Source organism: Macrobrachium nipponense, chromosome 7, assembly GCF_015104395.2.
Source record: "Macrobrachium nipponense isolate FS-2020 chromosome 7, ASM1510439v2, whole genome shotgun sequence".
In the NCBI taxonomy this organism is placed as follows: domain Eukaryota; kingdom Metazoa; phylum Arthropoda; class Malacostraca; order Decapoda; family Palaemonidae; genus Macrobrachium; species Macrobrachium nipponense.
Window position 1 is genome coordinate 26185123 of NC_061109.1, and position 23770 is coordinate 26208892.

General features: G+C 33.7%; 1 protein-coding gene across 1 annotated transcript in view; it reads left to right on the top strand.

Moving 5' to 3' along the window:
• Positions 1-4866: 4866 nt before the first annotated feature.
• Positions 4867-23770, top strand: part of LOC135217271 (glutathione S-transferase 1-like) — a 38104-nt gene continuing 19200 nt past the window's right edge. Inside the window, exon 1 of the mRNA XM_064253010.1 lies at positions 4867-5218. The gene's annotated coding sequence lies outside the window, so the exon portion shown is untranslated. The remainder of the gene's footprint in view (positions 5219-23770) is intronic.

The following is a 23770-nucleotide window of genomic DNA, read 5'->3' on the forward strand; positions in this document are numbered from 1 at the left end:
TAACATCATTGTAAGGAAGGTTCTCGAAGGATTCGAGGCTGCCTGGGAAGTCCTTACATGTTTGCGCGGATAAAGAAATCAGCTGGCTCAGACATTCTCAAGGTGTGAATAACAACCTTCTCTGATACTCTTTCTCTCTGTCTTATGTTACTTTTTCCTCTCTCCGCCTTATGTATGTTTAAAAATGAAAAGTTACACTACTTAACACGTGTTACCTTTAAATGTGGGAATCTGAACACAAAAATATACATTTCATAACATGATTCACAGGTTCTGAGGTAAATTAATCATATTACCAAAATTATAATTGCATTACAAAACTTACATTATAATAAGATATATATACATATGTATATATATATAAAATATATATATATATGTATATATATATATATATATGTGTGTGTGTGTGTGTGTGTATGTATATTATTTATATGCTCATATATATGCATATACACAGGCATAATTTACATCATATGCACATATATATTTCAGTGCTAGGGAGAGAGAGAGAGATTATAATTATGAGGATTATTATATTTTCCAACAGCTATACTACCTTACAGAGTAACAGGTGAAGTTGTTTTGACAAATACAAGCATTAAATACATGTATAAAGGAAATATATATATACGTATATGTAACTATTTTCAGTGTTTCTATCAATATATGACTGGTGTGCAGTGGCTAATACACATTATCAAAATTTTATTATAGCTTTCAGACTTAGCCAATATTTTATCGGGGGGGGGGGGGGGGGGGGGGCACGTGACCAGGTGGCCCACCCTTTAATCCGCCACTGACTAGGAGGATTGTGGAAGCTCTCTTCGCTTTAAATGACACCTTTGAGGGGAATACTAGCATTATGAATAATTTACTTTTAACTGAAGGGATTTGCAAAAGGTCCAGAATTAAGCTTTTCGGAATAATGTAGATATCCACCCTTCGCCTGTTCCAGAGAGTCTGTAGATCAAGAAGACGATCAGCGTTTTGTCCCGCCTTGAAGATCACTGAATGTTCTGGTGAGGAATAGAATAGAGCACTGCCTACCGTAGTGTGACGGAATCACCACCTCGTTGTTTGTTGTTTAAGATTAAGCTGGCCTTGTGCCAGCACGGGCTCTTGCTCAGAGCAGCCCGTAATACCACCTCTCCTTGCAAAGGCCACTTGTCCGTTTCCGCTCGGTAAGAAATGAAGGGGGCCGACCTTGAAACGGCCAGAAAATCGATAATAGAGGAAAGTTAGCACAGAGACCCATACATTTTGATTTAAAAAATCACAAATTTATACAATGGTATGTAAAAAATACTTGTTGCTAATACAAATTTATACAATAGTATGTAAACAATACTTAATTGTTGATTATAAAAAAAAAAACATTAAAAGACAACAAAGCAGCATATTTTATATAATATCATATAAATACTACTGGTCCTTTTAATTTCTTAGGAGCGGAAACAGCCAAGTGCCGATCACGTGACCCGCGACGTCACGGCTACAGTACTCTTATTATCATAGATATATAGAGAGGACCTCTCTATATCTATGCACTATTATGACCCAGAGATTTGTTCGCATATTTTAACCTTGTTCATCCGTTTCAGTTTATTTATATTTATATCTATTTCTTCACCATCATTGTGTCTCTCATTTCTCATTTAGTTTAGTGATCAAATCCACAGAAGGATGGACGAAAGCTTTAAGCTTTGTAATTGTTTTTACAAATACATTTCGTCTTGCTAAACTTGAGTATTACTATGGATACTTATATCATGTATATAATATATATATATATATATATATATATATATACATATATATATGATAGTTTTGTCACTGATTCATGCGTCATATTATACATATACGTATAAACTGTTATATAATGAGCCACAAATGCCTCTTAATACTGAATTCACTCTATTTGAGAATAACTTTTACACAGAGGGATTTAAATGTGATAAGCGGCATAAAATTTACTTTTGCTTCAAACCAGAGACCTCTTATCAAAACCAAAAGCTGTAAGGAAGGATCTTGGCCTGGCCAGATGCACCTATACAATTACTTTTGGGTATAAATCATTCCTAAGAAAAACTGGATTTGACATTAAAGCCCACACATATAGGTACATGCAAATATTATATATCAGCGGGTCTCTCCGGAAGCATTTTAGTAAAAATTAAGAGCCAGTTGAACTAAGTGACTGACACAAGTAGTATATACTTTTAAAAATCACAATGCCTTCTCGACTTCTCCGTTTCTTCACACATCTTGGAAATACCTGAGATCCAAATGGAAGAATATGAAGAAATTCTGACATCCATGGCACGATTCGAGCCCGCATTCGAAGTATAAGAACGAGGCGAAGTTACCCACCTGGCCACCTTCCCAAAGATTTTAATTGCTGTGGATAGATATTTGGTAGGTATTCATAATGAAAAAGGAAACACACGTCTAGGGAACACTGTAACAGTCATCTGTGATTCATGTTGTAGTTGTTGCTTCATCATCATGAATTCTGCATTACCCTACGATGAGCTGTGTCTCGTTTGTATGACTTGCCTGCAAACCCTTAAAAGGGATCACCCCCGCCCCACCCCACCCTGAACTTGTCTCTTGTCTCCACTTACACAAAGCACTGTAAAATACAATAATAATAAGGTATTGCGTTATGTAACATTTCACCAAGTTAATAGCGTGTTGGTGCTCAGTATTTGATAGTGTTGACGCTTGCTATTTGGAATGCAAATAGCATCATTCAATTGCATAACGAAATTATAACTTTCATCTCACAAATTAGGTAGGCAATAGGCTGTCGTCATCAGTTATAGTATCACAATTAAATATAGCTTGTTAAATAACCTACAGTGTAAAAAAAAAGTAACCAGATCATCCTAGCTAGAAGGGTGCTTATGAATCGCGAGGAATACAAAGAGAGACATTCCATTGTAGGCGGTTTGCGGAGCTCATGATGATGAAGCAGTATCTGCTACATGAATCCCGGATGACTGTTTCTGTGTTGCCACATCGTACGTTTCGTTTTTATTATGTGAACGTCCACAAAAAAATCTTTGTACAGCAAAGAATATATTTAGGAAAAAGAATATATATATATATATATATATATATATATATATATATATATATATGTGTGTGTGTGTGTGTGTGTGTGTGTGTGTGTGTGTGTGTGTGTTTGTTTTATGTAGGTATGTATATAAATTGTGTGGAGTGACATTACCTTCATATTCAATACGCACGATTAATATTCATATTTATTCTCGACATTTTGTGATATTCTAATTATTACATTTTCAAGGGTAAAAAGCTAAACAAAAACACTCAATTACAATAAACAAATATATGAAGTTTTACACTTAAAATTATGCAGTTTTTAAAATCAAGATACATACTTAAATGTGCCAAAAATTTATATTCGCGTTTATAATAATTGCATGTGTGTGCGTGTGTGTTTTAGAGCCCTGGAAAATGTAGTTATTCGAAAATAATAAAATGTCGGGAATAAATATGAACAGAGGTGAATCTTAATTGTCCATTAGTTGTATATATATATTATATATATATATATATATATATATAAACAATGGTAATTTTCCCTTCATCTTTGAGATTGTATCCTGAGTCAAAACTACACACACACACACACACACACACACACACCACACACACACACACACACACACACATATATATATATATATATATATATATATATATATATATATATATATATATATATATATATAGTGTGTGGTGTGTGTGTGTAATCCACTCATTATTAAAAAAGATTAAAATGCAGTGGGACGATGACCGATCATATAATATAGTACGTACCTACACATATTCAACACAAAACAAGTGATGCCAGTTGCTGCATATAGAGAAAATTGAGCCAATTGTTTAATTTGCATATCTAATCATGACCTAGATAAGTCCAGGTTGTCTAATATCGGCCAAAGAGAAAATAGTTTTCTCACTTGAAAACGCCCAAAATGAATAATTGTTATTCAGGTTTACTTCTGGAAGCTCACCTGTCAGGCATTTCTAGGTCCATGTGGCCAGCCCATGTATACTTGTCGCTTACAGGTTTATAGTTTTATTTGATAACCTGTTTTTTCTAACCCATTTTAAATATCTCGTTTTCCTACTGTGGTTCTAAGTCCCCGTAATTTTTTTTAGGTCTTGGGCCAACAATTAAATTCCGCACCAATAAAATTAGTTTTCTTGTTATCCATAATCGTTATATTTATAAAGTCCTTTCTCGAACGTCCTTGTTATAATACCTAAAAGACAAAACATGATTAATTTCTTACCGTTTGCTTCATGTGGAGGCTATATGCTCCATGCTCTTAAGAGTCTAGACGCTCTGACCCAGACCGGTAGAAATTGTGCCTTTATCCCATTTCAGTTTTATACAGCCTCAACTTGAATTTAGAGCAAAGAAACCAAGCTAAACAGCCTACTTTCTCCTCTTAGCTCCTGTATGCATTTAACTAAACCGCAACAGAAAGAAATCCGAGCCTCTTTTGCACATTTTGCCAAAATATGAAAAAAAAAATAATCCTGAAGAAATTATTTTTTACACATTCTAAATTAACTTAAGAGAAATAAGTCAGTGTTCTACGGTAAATTTTTTAGAGAAGTTAGATGTGTTTGTCAGCATTCTCCTGATTCCACCAATTTTGGAGGAAATCTGGAGATGCTAAAGGCCTGTGAACTTCAAATTAAGCTGTAGATCTGGCATCGCTGTGTCATGACTGGGATATTTACGCTCAAGCAGCTTCGCCTTCACGTTATTACCAAAGGTTACTGCCTACTCATTGATGACATCATGACAGTCCGGTTGTAATAATGTAAGTCGTTTTCTCTTCTACTACCGTAATCATTTGACACCATTTACATATCCTTCCACAGAATCTCTGTAGTCGAGGTGGGACTAAACACCGAAGTTTCAAGCAATATATGCAGCTATGCTATCAGCAATGAGAAAATTCTGATTGGCAACTGCTTCCTTTGTGGTCGTTATGAAATGCTATTGGCTTCGGTGGGTGACCATCTGACGCGGTGACGCGACGTGAAGAATCTTCACAACCCGCCGGCCGGCCTCCTCCTTTCTCTCTCTCTCTCAGACCGTCAGACGTTCTCTGACTGTCGGCCTGTCAACATAACAACGCTTCGTTTGAGACGACAACCGGGATTTCATGTAAGTTATAGCATAGTTTTAATGTCAATAGGCATTGTTAGTTAATAGTCATTCAGATAATGTTAGTAAATGTATTTATGTGCAGTATCACGCGATCATTTACAAGATGGTCTAAAAATTTAATGTTGAAAGGGTTTGAAAGTTTTTGTGGCTTCGCTGAGGACTTGGGCTACTAAGTCTAAACGCTTTTGATAACAGAATATTAAACTAGATTAGTAGTACGGTGGAAGTCCTCATATACAAGGAAACTACACCTGTAGAGTATTGAAGCAATCACGAAAATGTCCCAATAGGTAGGTACTGGCTACACTAAGGTAAGTGCAACCCAATCTTAATTTCTCAACATAAGAATAGCCTCTCATCGAAGGACGTTCGGAACGAGTAGGAAGAATTGAACTGAACACAAGAATTTTCCCTTAGCTCACTCCTTCACACTTCGTAGGATGTAGGATCCACTTATAAAAGTCGTTAATTAGGAAATTGACAAGCAAATTACGGCTGTCGTTATCAGTGGAAGACTATTCTAGTCTTCATTTTGTACGTATACTAGTAGTAACCACATTTACAACAGACAAGAAGCGGGCTGTGGAGTAAAGGAGTTTACAAGTGTGTGGATACTGCGTATTTTTTTAAAGTTTTTTTTTTTTTTCTTTTGGTCTGTCATGATACACTATTACCCAGCCTGCCCAAGGTCGGAAGATTAGTATTTTGGCGTCCGCCTCCTATTCAATTGGCGAAGCCACCGGTCACACTTTTAATCGCATATTCCTATGTATTAAATAAATTTGATTACAACGAAAATTACAATTAAGATGCCTTCAACCACCTTCAAATTAGTTATCTGGAAAATAACTTATAAATAAACAGTTACTAGGCTACATTGAAGTTAAATATCACAACCTGTCAACCAATGTTTTTTCAAGGTCGCGGATTCGCAGGCAAAAGATACCAGGTAGGCTATTTTCTGCCGGCGCTTCGCGAAAATTATCGTACACCTCAACCTCATTTTACTTCTGATAAATAGCTACTTTAGGCTTATGAACTCTCAAAACTTTGCCACCAATGTTCTAATGCCAGATGGGGACGTAGACGCGCCATACGTTGAATATGAAATGTAGCCCATGTGTACTTATACATAGCTACTATATGCATATATTGTAGTATGTGTACTGTACATGTGGAGATATGGGTGGTGTTTGTATTTATGTATATACTTAAAATATATTGCAGTAAAATTGCCATTAATCTTCCCCCAATGGATGGCTTCCAGGAATACACGAACAACAATTTCATCCCCTTTTCATATTTTAACTTCCTCGTTGTGTATAACTTTCGCGTTGTATATAACTCTCACGTAGGCAGAAGGCTTAAAGTGCATTAATTAACAGTACGTGTATGCAATGCACCGCAGCACTCTTCACCTCTAGTCTATCTTTTTATGTACTGGTTAGCGGGGGTGTTTTATCCCAGACTTTGCCCAGTTGTTTAACCCATCCCCCCCACCTCCCTCGTTCACCCAAATACTGACAATTTCTCACTTTTCCATCAAATCGTCATCAGTTGTTTTCACTTACCCCAGAATGTCTTTCTAGCAATTGTAATCTATACCTGCACCAGATCTCCACATTTCTCGCCCATTCAGTTCTTATATCGCATACACATCATTAACAATTCATATCCAGACTACATTCTAGCTTTGTTCGTTGGTTGCATGTAATATCCGCATCTTCACTCCTTTATAAAGAGGAGAGACTTCTTGGCAGTTTCTTACATGGCATCTTCCCAATCTTTTGCACATTATCATCTGTATTTCACTTGAGTGATTCATTCTCTCCATACAGTTATCAGACTTAGTATTTCCTTCCAAATACCCAAAGGCTTCAAATCTGCTGCTTAAGTCTTGAACACTCCATACTAGATTACTGGTTCATCAGTTGCTATTTTCCCTTTAAGCCTTACTTTTACTCCCATGTACAGTATTCTCAACTATCTCCTCTTGCTAATAGTCACATACTATTGCACCTGTCTGTGCAGTTGCTCATTATTTTATTCAGTCTGTGTATCAGCAAACATCAGGTATTCTGTGTACATACTATTCAGAAATCCCCACAACTTTAAGACTTCATTCCCAGCACTTCCTCTTAATGTTGCATCACTCCATTCATAGGTATACAGAACAGACATAGACCCATAGACATAACACACTTTTGTCTTGTATACACTGTTAGTAACCTTGGGGTATGTCAGACAACCTATAGTAAATCGATTTCAATTTTTTTAATTTTTTTTAATTTTTTTTTAGACTAGACACACTTCCATCTATTTATTGTAACAAGGTTTTCATCCATCATATATGTCGATAAGAGATGTTGTGACACCAGTTTTTAACAGACATAATCAATCAATCAATCAATCCATCATAAAAACCCTTGAACCTTTTAAAATAATGAAGTATTTTGTGTTGTATATTCAGGCACCTTACATAATACCTTCCTATTCTATTGTCAGCTTTTTCTAGGCCTTATATCATTTATGCTACACAAAGTAGAACTGGTTTCATGCCACTTTATTTGCAAGTCATGTTTTAAATCCACTGTCATCCTCCATTAAAATGTAACCATTCATCTCCTACAGAGAACATTTTAATATTCTCTTGAAAATTCTTGTTGGCTTTTTTTATCCTTTTTTGTCAATTGCTGCATTTTTTCTAGCGTTCTTTGCCACTATATCCACCCTCCTATTTACCAGCATATATCTTTTGATATGCAGCATGTCACAGTCTATTTAGATGTGTAAGTTATTATTTAGTACTACAAACCAATATCATATTGTGTCAATGGGATCAGGTAAAAATTTTTAAGAACTACAGCAAAGTATAACTGCTCTGGCTAATTACAGTGATATCTTGATAGATTCCCGACGTTGCAATTAAACTAAAAGAACTGTCGATACCATCAGCAAATTGGCATATGACAAGAAATTTAAAATTTTTTCTTCCAAGACTATAGCAGTTTGCTTCAGCTAAAGAGCTATGTTCCAGGAACTTTGTAGATGCAAAATAACTATTATAGAAATTTAGGCGTAGGGGAAGTTGTACAGTAGGGTGAGGTGGGGGAATACCGAACTATGTTGAAAAAATTGCTTAAGAAATCTTTTCTACCTGAAAGAGTGCATGCTGTGCCCAAAACAAACTGCATAATATGGCCCAACTATGGTATGCTCATAAATCCTCAACTCGGAGAATAAGTTTCATATTTTGCACTTTTTAACAATTTTTGGGACCTTGGTTGGTGTTCTGCAAACATGGGGAAACACCAACTGGGGGTGTGAGGAACCCTCTAAAAACCAAATTTCCTGTTTGCATAATGAGACTGATGATCAGGCTTCCAAGTAGTCCGTAGGCTAGATCAGAAAGACTTTGACATTAGATATATGAATACGTAAAGTTGAACCTACGCAATAGAAATTTCCTGTTTTTAGTATGATGACACTGATATTGCATTAAAATTCACTAAATATCACCTTCAACTTTACTCACTAAAACACTGTTCCACTTTTTGTTATGTATTTAAAAAATATTCACAATATTCAAAGCTTCAAAAATATTTCGAAATATTCACAACTTCATGCATCTGCGTTTGCAGTCGATGTTTCCCTGCATGTTTACGGTCGGTAGTCCCCCTCACCATGTTTTTTTGTTTAGCAGTGCTGTGGCAGCCACTTCGAAAGGACACACTTAATTTCACTCCATAACATGTCAATATGGCTAAATATCGTAATGAAACTTATTGGAAACAATCTTGCCATATTCACGGATGTGAGACATTACATGAGAAGCTCGAAAAATTACAACAGACATCCAAAAAATCAATTTTTCCTGATGAACGCAGACAACTTGATGGCATAAACCTGTTGCTGTCATGTTCACTGAGATTGTTGCTGTGTTGGCGATGAGTTTCAGCATGAAATTTTAAATAGTTTTTGTACCAGAACATCATTTGGTCTGTGTTCCCCCGCAGTCGGTATTCGCCCACCTCACTCTGTATCTGGTTTTAATTGTGGAGAAAATTTAAAAATCCTTTTAAAAACTGTCCGGTGCTTTCTGTAGATCAGAGTACTTTAGTGCTTATCAAAAAACTGATGAAACCCAATGTCATTCATAATATGGATCAGTGTATTATTTACTCTGTAGATTTCAGAACCTCATCTCAGAGAGAATCAACAGTATGTAGATATTGCACAAATACTGTGAGTCTAAGAAAAAGACATTGTGCTACATTATATAAATCATGTAAATGGCTCCTCTCTCTTTTTAGATTTGTGCTTTGGGTGCAAACCAGAGTAAAATCTGGTTAAGAATTTTATTCTAACCCAAGTATAGCCTTCAAAATACGGTGTCTGTGCAGAGGTGAAGGTTTTTACTTGAAGGGCCAGAGGATCATGAAGTTGAATTGTAGATGCGTGTATTCCCACCAGGATGATTGAACCTTCAAGTTTCTCTAAAATCAGTAAGCAAGAAAGTTCTAGACAAAATCACTTTGTTCATATGCCAAAGAAACCTTTGGTCTTAACAATAGTAGTATCTAGTGCCAGCTGGAACCCGGTTAAGACAATCAAAGATTTTAAAGCCAGGAAATCTGTGGCATCTGGGAACCATATGAGGTGGAAGCTGGTCACCGACCAGGCTTGGAACCTTGTGACACGTAAAGTCTTAAATCTTTGACCCCATTGGAGAGTGGTGCTCGCTTTTGCGCTTTCCTTCCCAAGCTGGTTTCTTTGTTAGCCCATCGTTTATTAGTGCTTTACTTTCAGTGTGCGTGTGTGTGCATGCATGCTTGTCTTTTATCATTGATTCCACGAAGTGTCGAGTTCTAGGCCCTGTCAACTCGTGTCCGGGGATTCTAGGATTTTCATGTTCGAGCTTTTTGGAGTTTTCCATTATTGAGGTGATTCAACAGGCGTATGAACTCGCTCGCCTTCTAGTTCTGTGACACAGTGTGTGCGCAGACTAGAACATACCACATTAGAGGAATGAGTTCCTCTCTGGCATTAAAGAACTTGTCTATTCATAGGATTTTGAATGCTGGTTCCTGGCTTCAGCAAGCCATGTTCACATCCTTGTACCTGTAGGACATTGACCACAGGTCTTGGACACTTTTATCTCTGCCAGTGCCCCTGGTGGGACAATTTGTATATTACCTAAGATGATTGTGTGGAAGAGAATGAGCGAGTTGGCTGGTCTCCTTTACCTTTTTTCCCTTTCTTACGGGTGGGTTAAAGCATAGACAAGTCATAAGCTGGAACTGGTCTGATACAGGAGTGTGGGGCAGCCATTCTGGTTGTAGGTATATGGGTTGTTTTTATACAAAAGACAAATCTGCTTCTCAGTAGCAAATACTACTCATCTGGCAAGGGGAGGAAGAGTGGTAACAAACCCGTGTGGCTTATGGTTTGTTGCTTGAACTATCTGTTCTCACAGGCTCAGACCCCCTTCTATAGAACTATTAAGGTCAGGTGGGCTGGACCCCAAGCCAGTTCAAAGTACTTGTACCTCCCTCCAAGTATGTATGTCTGTCCTATTGTTAAGACCGAAGGTTTTTCTGTATGAACAAATGACAAATTCTTAATCAATTTGTTTGTATGCATGGGATACCAGATCAGATTCCTTGCTTTACAGTCTTCTGTTGTTTTAACTGGTATCCAGCTGGTGCTAGAAGATTTTCCTATTAAGACTTCGGTTTTGTTAGCTATGAAAAATACAATTGATTCTTCTTCTTCCCAGCTGGTTCCCATTTTTATAAGGGGTCGCCGTTTCGGATGAGCCGTTTCCATCTATTTCTATCCTGCGCTTCTGCCTCATCGATTCCCTTCTCATGTAAGTCTCCTCTCACACAGTCCTTCCATCTCTTTTTCTTGGTCTCCTGCTTCTTCTTCCTTGAACCTCCATCCCCATAGTATGTCTCCCAGTGTGGTCCCCATCTCTCCTCAACAGGTGTCCATACCATCTCAGCCTCCCCTCCTGCACTTTGATACTTTCACCACCTTAGTCGACCCCCTTATGTAGTCATTTCTGATCCTATCCCCTCTTGTCACCCCAGACATCCACCTAAGCATTCTCATTTCTGCCACATCCATCTTCTGCTCTGTTTTTCTCATGCTTGCTGTTTCCATACCATACAGCATTGCTGTTCTTACCACTGTCTTGTGAAATTTTCCTTTTAACCTAAGCAGTACTCTTTTGTCAAAAAGAACTCCAGAGGCCGCTCTCCAGTTGTTCCAGCCTGTACCTGATGTTTTACTACTTCTTCCATACTTCCTCCAGCGTTAAAAAAGATCCCAAATACTTTAAACTTATCAACTCTTTATTTGCTCTCCACCAAGCTGAATACTTTCTCTATCATCCCCCTCAGTGGTGGTACACACATATTCTGTCTTAGATCTACTTATTCTCATTCCTCTGTCCTCCAGTACTTGTCTCCATCTTTCCAATTTCATTTCCAGATCTTCCCTGCTCTCTGCGCACAGAACAATATCATCTACATACAATATGTTCCCTTACTTCCTCTATTATAACATCCATTGTTCCCTTCCTTCCTCTATTATAACATCCATCACTATGTTAAAGATAAATGAGCTCGGAGCCGACACCTGGTGTAATCTTACTCTCACCTCAAAACTCTGTCTCCCCAACACTGCTCCTCACTCTGGTAAATACATTCCAGTACATCTCTTGTATCAATCACTTGTACTTCTCTGGCACCATCTTCTCCCTCAGACTCCTCCATACCTCTTGTCTCGGGACTCGGTCATAAGCCTTTTCAAGGTCAATGAATACCCTTTGCCTTTCCCAAATTTCTCCATTAGTTACATCAGACAAAATATACCATCTGTTGTTCCCCTTCCCTTCATAAATCCCATCTGCTCTTTACCTATTTGCACTTCTTATCTCAGTCTAGCATCTATCATCCTTTCCAGTATCTTCAAAGTGTGGGACATCAATTTAATGCCCCTATAATTACCACACTCTCGGACATCGCCTTTCCCTTTAAAAATTGTGATCAGTATACTTCCATGCTACTCGTGTATTTCCCTGTTCAAGGATCTTTATCATAAGATCGTACAGTACATCCACTCCTTCATCTCCTAATGCTTTCCATGCCTCCACTGGAATCATGTCTGGTCCGGCTGCCTTCCCATTCTTCATCTTATTCAGTGCATTTAGTACCTCTTGCCTAGAAAACCTCATTACCATGCCAATGTTCACTTGCCCATCCTCTCTAATAATATTATTAGTCTGTTATTTTCTTAATTTAACAGATGTTCGAAAAATTCTGTCCATCTCTTCAGTGTCCTCCTCCTAAGTACTACACCATATTGATCTTTTGATGTGTTTGATATGTGTAATATCTTTGGTGCTCTTATTTCTAGCCTTTGATAGCTTGATCATCATCTTTAATCCTTCCTTTGTCCCCAGCTCATTATACACATCATTGTACGCCTTTGCTTTCGCTTGGGCTACCACCTTTTTCACCGCCTTGGTTTTTCTCTCTGAACCTATCTCAGTCTTCCACTGACTGTGACTCTTCCCTTCTTTTCTTTGCCTCCTCCTTATCTTTTATGTCTTCATCCCACCACCAACTCTCCTTTTCTTTCCATATGATACCAGATGTGTCTCCTAGCAACTCCTTTCCATGCCTTCTTATTACTGCTGCATTTCGTGCCATACATTCTTGAACATCTTCAATCCCTGTATCAATATCCTCCAAAACCCTCCTCTTAAACTCTCTTCTTATCCCCTTCCTTCTCTAATTTGTACAATTTAATTTTCCTTATCCCTTTAGCTTTGGTTTTTCTTTCCCTTTTTAACTTCTAATCCATACACAGCAGTCTTGTGTTCGGGGGATACAATACAATTGATTAAAAACTTCATATTAGCCCATGATATGATTTAATTCTATTTAGATGTATCAGAGACTTGATGTGGTTGACATTGCATTTTTGCATATTGTTCAGTCCAGTGTACCAAAATTATCCAGTATGCTTTAATGTTAGAATCAAGACTTGACACCTGTATCAAAGTTGTTAGAGGTTTTTAACAAAACAGAATTAATTGTACATTTTGATTCTTTAGCACCCTTACAGCCATCAGGCAATTCAGGCACTCTTCCATTTGTTTGGAAAATCTACAAATGGCTGTGTTAGTATCTAAGATAACTAATGGTTGCTAGTGGTCATATGCCAAACAGAAATAGCTTAAAGCAGCTTTCTTTTAGAAGAACTTAAAATAATTGTGATCCTCTGTTGACTCTTGATTGTTGTCATATCTATATCTGGGTCGTTTGAGTGGGAGGAGTAGACCATGGATAACTCTTAACTCATTTAAACCATAATTTCATATTGCCCTTACTGTGGTGCACATATATGGAATCTCCTAAGCACGTATTGATAGTATATGGAGGGGGACTATGCATATTTTAAAATTCCACAGCAGAAATCTTAAATAATGACCTTGATTTAGATCACATATTGTATATGGTGTAGAATGTATTTTGTAATAGCTGTCTGTATGGCGAGTTTATTAGAATACATACATGAATGCCATTGACTTATTTGGTGTGAAAACAAGTCTGGCAAGGTCAGTTTTCATACTGTTTGTTGGTGAATTTGGCAGGAATAAGCCTTAAAGATGGAGCTGTGATTGTTTATGGATAATGAAAGCGATCATCATACAACTTGGGTAGGAAATGTAATATGTAATGTTGGTAGGATGAGTTAGGTGTTCAACAGAAGGTAGCATTACTACTACCATTTTCTTAGGCTATTAGCATTACTACTGCCATTTTCTTAGGCTATTTTCGTAGGTGAGGTTGCAGTATGTATTTTCATGAGCCTTTTCTAGGTGTTTCCATCTTATGTCTTTTCTTTGTCTTGTGAACTGAAATTCAGTCTCTGCATCTTTTAATCTTTGCTGTTTGTAGCGCTACCATTTCCAGGACCTATCCTGCAACATGTTGCTCATTCTCCCCCCCTACTAATAAAGTGCTATAACCGTCTTGGTCATGGGTCTTTGGTGTTCTTTGACACTTGATTGAATTTTGTTGAGCTCTTGATGGATGATTTATTTCTTATATATGTTGCATCTATTGACTACTCTCATCTGTCTAAGCATCCTCATTTCTGCCATGCCTAACTTTGTTCAGTTTTCTTCAGTGGTGCCCTTCTTGCCACTAGTACCTTGTTACCTTACCCTTCAGCCAAATAGACACACACATACTGCCCTCCAATAATTCAGTCCAGCTAAAAGTCCATGGTCAACATGTTGATTCATATCGCTCACTACATCTTCCCTTTGCGTTCCTTCATTTCCAAATCTTGATATAGCGACCATAATCTTAATCCATGGATTTTGCTACTATCTTCTTGGCTTCTCACTAGATGTAAAACCTAAACTGAATGAGTCTATACTTTGGTTTTCCAATCCTCCGATCTGACTAAACATTACTATACTACCTAATTTTTCTTGTGGGTAAATTGCTGCTATAGTTGATCCCTGTGGAGTAGTGTATTAACACTGGTAATCATTAGTCCTTGGTAATAGACATTATATTCACTTGAATGCACTTTATAGGTCATGCACCTATTTCTGACACTCATTGAACTGATACTTTTACGATTGCATTTGGAAAATATTTTACATGCTGATGTCCTTACTGATTTCAGCCCCTTCCTGATTCCAGCCCTTCTTATGTTGGCATTGAAAAGATAAGAAGAGTAATCGTTAAGGATAGCAATGCGAAAACTCGGGAATACCATATTATATAGAAATAATTTTGAGTAGATCCAACATGTCCTTTATGGAGGTGTTTTACAAATGCTGAATGTTATAAAAAAAAAAGGCAAACTGTCGACAGGAACCATTTGCTTATTTTAGAATTAAAGTTGTAAGAGGAAGAGTTTTAAATGATTAACGATTCAGTAGAATTATAGGATTTCAGATTAAAAACTAGTTATCATAGGGGGGAAAGATGGGTTAGTGTGCTTTGACAGTACATGGAGAAACTTAGCTGTATTATACATACAAAAATCATATGGAATTTTTTTTACCTTATCTAGGATTCCAAGTCATTTGGAAACAGTTTTATTATGCTCTACCTGGTGTTTGCCTTTTAGTGATCATATCTATTAAGGCAGGTATTTACTTTTCATAAAATAAGTTTGTTCATTATTACGTACATACAGTTGGCTCCTGGTATATTTGTGTGGGATGTATGCCTCCCCCCCTTCCCCCCAGTCAGCTCCTGGTATTTGTGTGGGATGTATGCCCTTCCCCCAGTCGGCTCCTGGTATTTGTGTGGGATGTTCCTCTCCCCCAGCTGGCTCCTTGGTATTTGGTGTGGGATGTATGCCTCTCCCACCATTCGGCTTCTGGTAATTGTGGGGGATATATGCCTCTCCCCCATTCAGCTCCTGGTATTTGTGTGGGATATGCCTCTCCCCCCATTTCAGTCTCCTGGTATTTGTGTGGGAATGTAATGCCATTTCCTCCCCCCATTCTCCAGCCTCTGTATTGTGTGGGATGTATGGCTCTTCCCCCAGTCCGTCTCCTGGTATTTGTGTGGGATGTATGCCTCTCCCCCCATTCAGCTCTGTTTATTTGTGTGGGGGATTATTGGCCTCTTCCCCATTCAGCTCCTGGTATTTGTGTGGGATGTATGCCTCTCCCCCCATTCAGCTCCTGGTATTTGTGTGGGATGTATGCCTCTCCCCCCTTTCAGCTCCTGGTATTTGTGTGGGATGTATGCCTCTCCCCCATTCGGGAATGGTAATTGCCTTCTCCCCCATTCGCTCTGGTATTTGTGTGGGATGTATGCCTCTCCCCCAGTCCGGGCCTCCTGGTTATTGGTGTGGGAGGTATGGCCTCTTCCCCCATTCAGCCCTGGTATTTGTGGGGATGGGTAATGCCTCTCCCCCATTCAGCTCCTGGGTATTGTGTGGGATTATGCCTCTCCCCATTCAGTCCTGGTATTTGTGTGGGATGTATTGCCTCCTCCCCATTCAGCTCCCGGTATTTGGTGTGGGATTTGTATGCCTCTCCCCCCATTCAGGGCTCCTGGTATTTGTGTGGGATGTATGCCTCTACCCCCATTCAGCTCCTCGTATTTGTGTGGATGTATGCCTCTCCCCCCATTCAGACTCCTGGTATTGTGTGGGATGTATGCGTCTCCCGCCATTCAGCTCCTGGTATTTGTGTGGGATGGGGTATGCCTCTCCCATTCAGCTCCTGGTATTTGTGTGGGATGTAGCCTCTCCCCCATTCGTTCCCCCCTGGTATTTGTGTGGATGTATGCCTCTCCACCCATCACTCCTGGTATTTGTGTCGGGATGTATGCCTCTACCCATTCAGGCTCCTGTATTTGTGTGGGATGTAGCCTCTCCCCATTCAGCTCCGGTATTTGGGGTGATTTGTATGCCTCCTCCCCCCATCGCTCCTGGTTATTTGTGTGGGATGTATGCTCTCCCCCCCATTCAGCTCCCTGGTATTTGTGTGGGATGTATGCCTCTCCCCCCCATTCAGCTCTGGGAGGTTGGTGGTTGTATGCCTTTTCTCCCATTCAGCTCCTGGTATTTGTGTGGGATGTATGCCTCTCCCCCATTCAGCTCCTGGTATTTGTGTGGGATGTATGCCTCTCCCCCCATTCAGCTCCTGGTATTTGTGTGGGGGATGTATGCCTCTCCCCAGTTCGTCCTGGTCTTTGTGTGGGGAGGGATGTATGCCTATCCCCCATTTCGGCTCCTGGTATTTGTGTGGATGTATGCCTCTCCCCCATTCAAGCTCCTGGTATTTGTGTGGGATGTAGGCCTCTTCCCCCATTCAGCCCTATGTAAAATCTTTTGTACCTGTATGCCTCTCCCCCCATTCAGCTCCTGGTATTTGGTGTGGGATTATGCCTCTCCCCCCATTCAGCTCCGGTATTTGTGTGGGATGATGCCCTCTCCCCCCCAGCTCCTGGTATAGTGTGGCGAGTATGCCTCCCTCTCCCATTTTCAGGCTCCATTGGTTAGTGTGATGGTATGTCTCTCCCCCCATTCAGCTCCTGGTATTTGTGATGTATGCCTCTCCCCCCATTCAGCTCCTGGTATTTGTGATGTATGCTCTCCCCCCCATAGCCTCTATCAGCGCCGGTATTGTGATGTAGCCTCTACCCCCCAGTCAGCCTTTTTCCCCTTGGTATTGTGTGGGATGTAGCCTCATTCAGCTCCTGGTATTTTGTGTGGGAGTTTTTTTATGCTCCATTTTTGAGCCTACTGGATTTGTGTGGGATGTATGCCTCTCCCCCCATTCAGCTCCTGGTATTTGTGTGGGATGTATGCCTCTCCCCCCATTCAGCTCCTGGTATTTGTGTGGGGTGTATGCCTCTCCCCCCATTCAGCTCCTGGTATTTGTGTGGGATGTATGCCTCTCCCCCATTCAGCTCCTGGTTTGTGTGATATATGCCTCTCCCCCCATTCAGACTCCTGGTATTTGTGTGTATGCCTCTCCCCCCAGTCGGCTCCTGGTATTTGTGTGGGATGTATTCCTCTCAGCATTCAGCTCTGGTCTGGTATTTATGTGGGATATCCTCTCCCCACCTGGTATTTTGTGATTCCTCCTAGGCAGCTCCTGGTATTTGTGATGTATGCTTCTCCCCCCATTTGGCTCCGGTATTAGTGTGGGATGTATGCCTCTCCCCCCATTCGGCTCCGGTATTTGTGTGGGATGTATGCCTCTCCCCCCAGGCGGCTCCTGGTATTTGTGTGGGATATATACCTCTCCCCCATTCGGCAGCTCCTTGGTATTTGTGTGTGGGATGTATGCCTCCCCCCCCCCCCCCCCCCCCCACAAATAGCTAAAATCTGCAAAATCTGAAATTTTTTTAGAACGGCCTATTTTAAGTTTAAAATGCTTATACCTAAGCATTTTAATTTTATCACAAAAGGTGCATTTAGTCTTGCAAATATGATAATAAATTGGTGAATATTTCTCAGTGAAAAATACTGTGAATATGCGAATTTGACTTAATATTAAATTAGAACCCCAGAACTCTTGAGATCTGAATACTTTTTTCCAAAAGAAATAACTAAAAATGGATTAATCCATTCTTGACCACCACCACTTATCCTAACCTTTCCTTTTCGTACAAAGCATTACACTTAAATTACAATTAAATAAGTTGTTTAATAAACATTAATACTGTATTAGACTCTCCTGCACTTGCTCAAAACAATAGCAGTCATATGTATATATATACATATATATATACACACATATATATATATATACTAATATATATAATTTGATATAAATTATTATTAAATATAGTCTATTATAGTATATATTATATATTAATTAATATTAATATTGTATATATAATTATATAATTATATATTATATAATATATAATATATATATATATAGATATATAATATATATGGTGGTGGTGTGGTGGGTGTGGTGTGTGTGGGGTGTGTGTGTGTGCTATATATATGATTATTATCCTATAGCTATATCTAATACTATATATTCTATATAGTATATATGTATTATATATATTTGTATATATACATATGTAAAATATATTAATAATATTATATATTATTATATATATCTTACATATGTAAAATAATATAACATATATATATATATAATATACTATATATATATATATATTATATAATAATATATATAATAAATAATATATATAGTATATATGTATATTATGTATATTGTAATATTGTAAATAATATGTAAAATATTAATATATATATATATAAATTATATTATATCATATACTCATACATATGGTAAATTATATACATATATTATATATATTATATATATATATATTAATATATATATAATCTGTATATATAATAGATAGATATAATACATTCTAGGTATATATACATATGTATATATATGTTATATGTATATATATATATGGTAATTATGTATAGATAGAATAGATAGATATAGATATAATATGTATGTATATACATAATGTAAATAGATACATATGTATTTATATCGATATGTATAATATATGTATATGCTATATATATATACTATGTAGAGATATTATATAGATATAGATATGTATAGGATAGAATATATCTATAGACGATAATAATATATAAATATAGATTATCCTTATCATTATAAGATATAATTATAATATATATATAGATATATATTATCTATTATATAATATATATATATATATATACAGAGGCAATATAATATACTATAGATATATATATATATTATATAGACTATATAGATATATATAATATATATAGCAATATATATATATATTATAGATATATAGATAGATATATATAGAGATAGAGAGATAGAAGAAGAGTATATATATATATATGATATTATATATATAAGAAGTATATAGATTATTTATATATAGAGAGATTATAGTATATTTATGAGATTAGAGATATATATATAGAGGGTATGATATAATTAGAAGAGGAGATAATATATTATATAAGAGATGCGTAGATATATAGTATATATATATATCTAGACTTATATATATATAGAGATATATAAGATATATAGAGAGATAAGAGAGGGTATTAGAGAGATGAGATTAGTAGAGATATAGATAGATCGAGAGAGAGATAATTATTATAATTATATAGTAGATATAATAATATATATATATCTAGCGAGTGAGGATGATTATATATATATTAGTATAGATAATATATATAGCTATATAGAGAGATGATATATAGAGATTGGAGTAATGAGATAGATTAATGTGTGGTTAGGAGATATTAGGATGAGGTAGAGAGATATGATATATATAATATATAATATAACTATATATATATCGATTAAGATAGAGATAGAGATCGAGAGAGATAGCGATAGGATAGAGATATATTATAGATATATATTATATTTATATATAGTTAATCTAGAGAGGAGGAGATAATAGAGAGTATATTAAAGAGAGAGAGTTTTATATAAGGAGAGAGAGGTAGGGAATATATAATATTTATAGAGATATAATTAATAGTATATATAGATATAGAGATATATTATATAATATGCATTAAGAGATATATTAGTTTATATTATAGAGAGATATAGATATATAGATATAGAGAGTATATGATCTATATATATTTATAGAGATATATGTATGTATATAAGAATTAATATATTATTATATAATGTATCTATTATATAATGTATATATATAGATCTATATTATTATATATATATTATATATTGTATATATTATATATATAGTATATAGATTATATATATATTTATATAGTATTTATTATCGAGTTATTATAGGTATTATATAGATTGATATATTAGATATGTAAAGATCTATATTATAATTTATAGATAATATATTTATATATGATATATATTATATATATATAGGATATAATTTAATATATATATTATAATATATACAATATGCATATTAGTTAGATAGAATAGATATATAACATTATATGTATATATCCTTTATGGTAATGTATATATACATAAATGGTATATATATATGTATTTATATTATTATATGGCTAGATATATATATAGATAATATATATAAGATAGAATAATATATAGAATATATCTAGAATAGACTAGATCAATCTATCTAGATGATCTATATCTAGGATCGTATCTTATCCTATATAATCTATAGATAATATATAAGCCTATAGAATCTATCTATATATATATATATATATCTTATAATTAGATATCATACTCTATATAATAGATAAGATATATACTATATAGTTTTTTTGATAGAATATATAGATTAGATATAGATAATCTATGTAGATACTTTATTATATTATAAGAGATATTAATATATAATATCGAGATCTAGCGTCTATATAATATAATACGATATCTAATAGATTATAGCTATATTAATACTAGATATATTAGAATATATAATATATATCTATATATATTATATATATATATATAATATAGATATCGATATATATAGATATATTATATTATATATATAGATATAGAGATATATATCATATAGATATATATTAAATATAGATTATATATAATAAGAATAATATATAGAAGATATTATATATATTATAGATATATATCTATAATATATATAGCTAGATATATATATAGATAGATATTATATAGATATAGAATTATTAAGATTTATATATGTAGTAAGATACTATATATATTAGATATTTATTATGTAGCTATTTATATGTAAAGATATATATATGTAGATATATATCTAGATATATATATATTATATAATATCTATATTAATATATTATAGTATATATAGATATATAATAGATCTATATATCTAGATATCTATTATAGTAATAAGATATATATTATTATATGATATATATATATAGATATTATATTATCATAGATATATATATATAGATATATATATATAAATATAGTATATATAGATATAATATAGATATATATAGATATGTAATATAGGATATATTATATATATATAGATATTATATATATATAGATATATATCTCTTATATATATAGATATATATATATAAGATATATATATATTAGATATATATAGATATTATACATATAATATATGTAGATATATATATATATAGATAAATATATTATATAATCTATATATATTAATATATATCTATATATATATATAGATAGATATATATATATATGTATTTCTATATATATATATATATAATAATATAGATATTAAATAATAGATTATATATATATATAAGAATATATATATATAGAATATATAGAATATATATATAGATATAATATATAGATATATAGATATATATATATATGATAGATATATATATTATTATATAATATTATATATCAGATATATAATATATAGGATAAAAAAGAATATAGAATATAGATATATATATATATAGATAGATATTAATAGATTATATATATGATATATAATATATATAGAATTAATATAATATCTAAGATATAGATATAATATAGAATAGAATATTATATAGATATTGATATAGGATATTATATATAATATATAGATAATTAGATTATTATATATATAGATATATAGAATATATCTATTATATATATATATATAGATATATTATATTATAGATATATATTATAGATATATATATGAATATATTAATATAGTTATATATATAGATATATATATATATAAATATAGAATATATAATTATAGAGATAGATTGTTATATATATATAGATAGAATAATAATAGATATAAGATAGAATATATAGATATCTATATATATAATATATATAGATATACTAGGTATATATATATATATATAGATATATATAGATATATATAGATATATTATATATATAGGATATAATTATATAGGATGAATTATAGATATATGATATATAGATATATATATATATATATGAGACTATATATATATATATATCTATATATATATAATTATCTATATATATATATATAGATTATATATATAAAGAATATATATATAGATATATATATATATATATATATATATATATATCTATATATATGATATGATATATATATATATATTATATCTATATATACATATATATATTATATATATATATATGATAATATATATATATATAATTTGTATACATATATATGTGTGTGTGTGTGTATGTATATATATATATGTGTGTGTTTTTTTTTTTTTTGCCCCGAAGGAAAAAATGAAAAAAAAAGCGAGATAATGTAATATTATATAATATGTATTGGTTATATATAGGTATGTATGATATATAATGATAGGTATGTATATATATGTAATGTATATTAATAGTATTGTATGTTACTATATAGTGTATATTAGGTATGAATGTAATGGTTACCTATATAATATACATTATCATATAATAGTGTGTCCCTGTATGTATATATATATGTGTGTTGTTTTGTTTTTTTTCTTTTGCCACGAAGGAAAAAAATGAAAAAAGCGAATTGGATAATGTATATATATAATCTATGTATGTATTATATATGTATGTATGGTATATATATGTATTGTACGTTATATTAATATGTAATAAATAATTATATAAGAATATCTATATATATATTATATATAAGTGTATTATATGTATGTATTATTATGTATATAATATATATATAATATATATATAATATATCTAATATATATTATTAGGTATGTATGTAATATATTAGTATATGTATGTATAATGTATATGTATGTATATATGTATATATATGTATGGTATGCATATATAATGTACTGTATGTATATATATGATATAATGGGTATGTCATGTATTGTATGTGAAGTATATGTATAATATAATTGATATATATAATATTATATAATATATATATATTCTATATATATTAATTTTAATTATCTATATATATAATATATATATTGCATGCATATCATATATATATTATGCCATGTATGATGAAGTATGTACGTATGTATGTTTATTATATA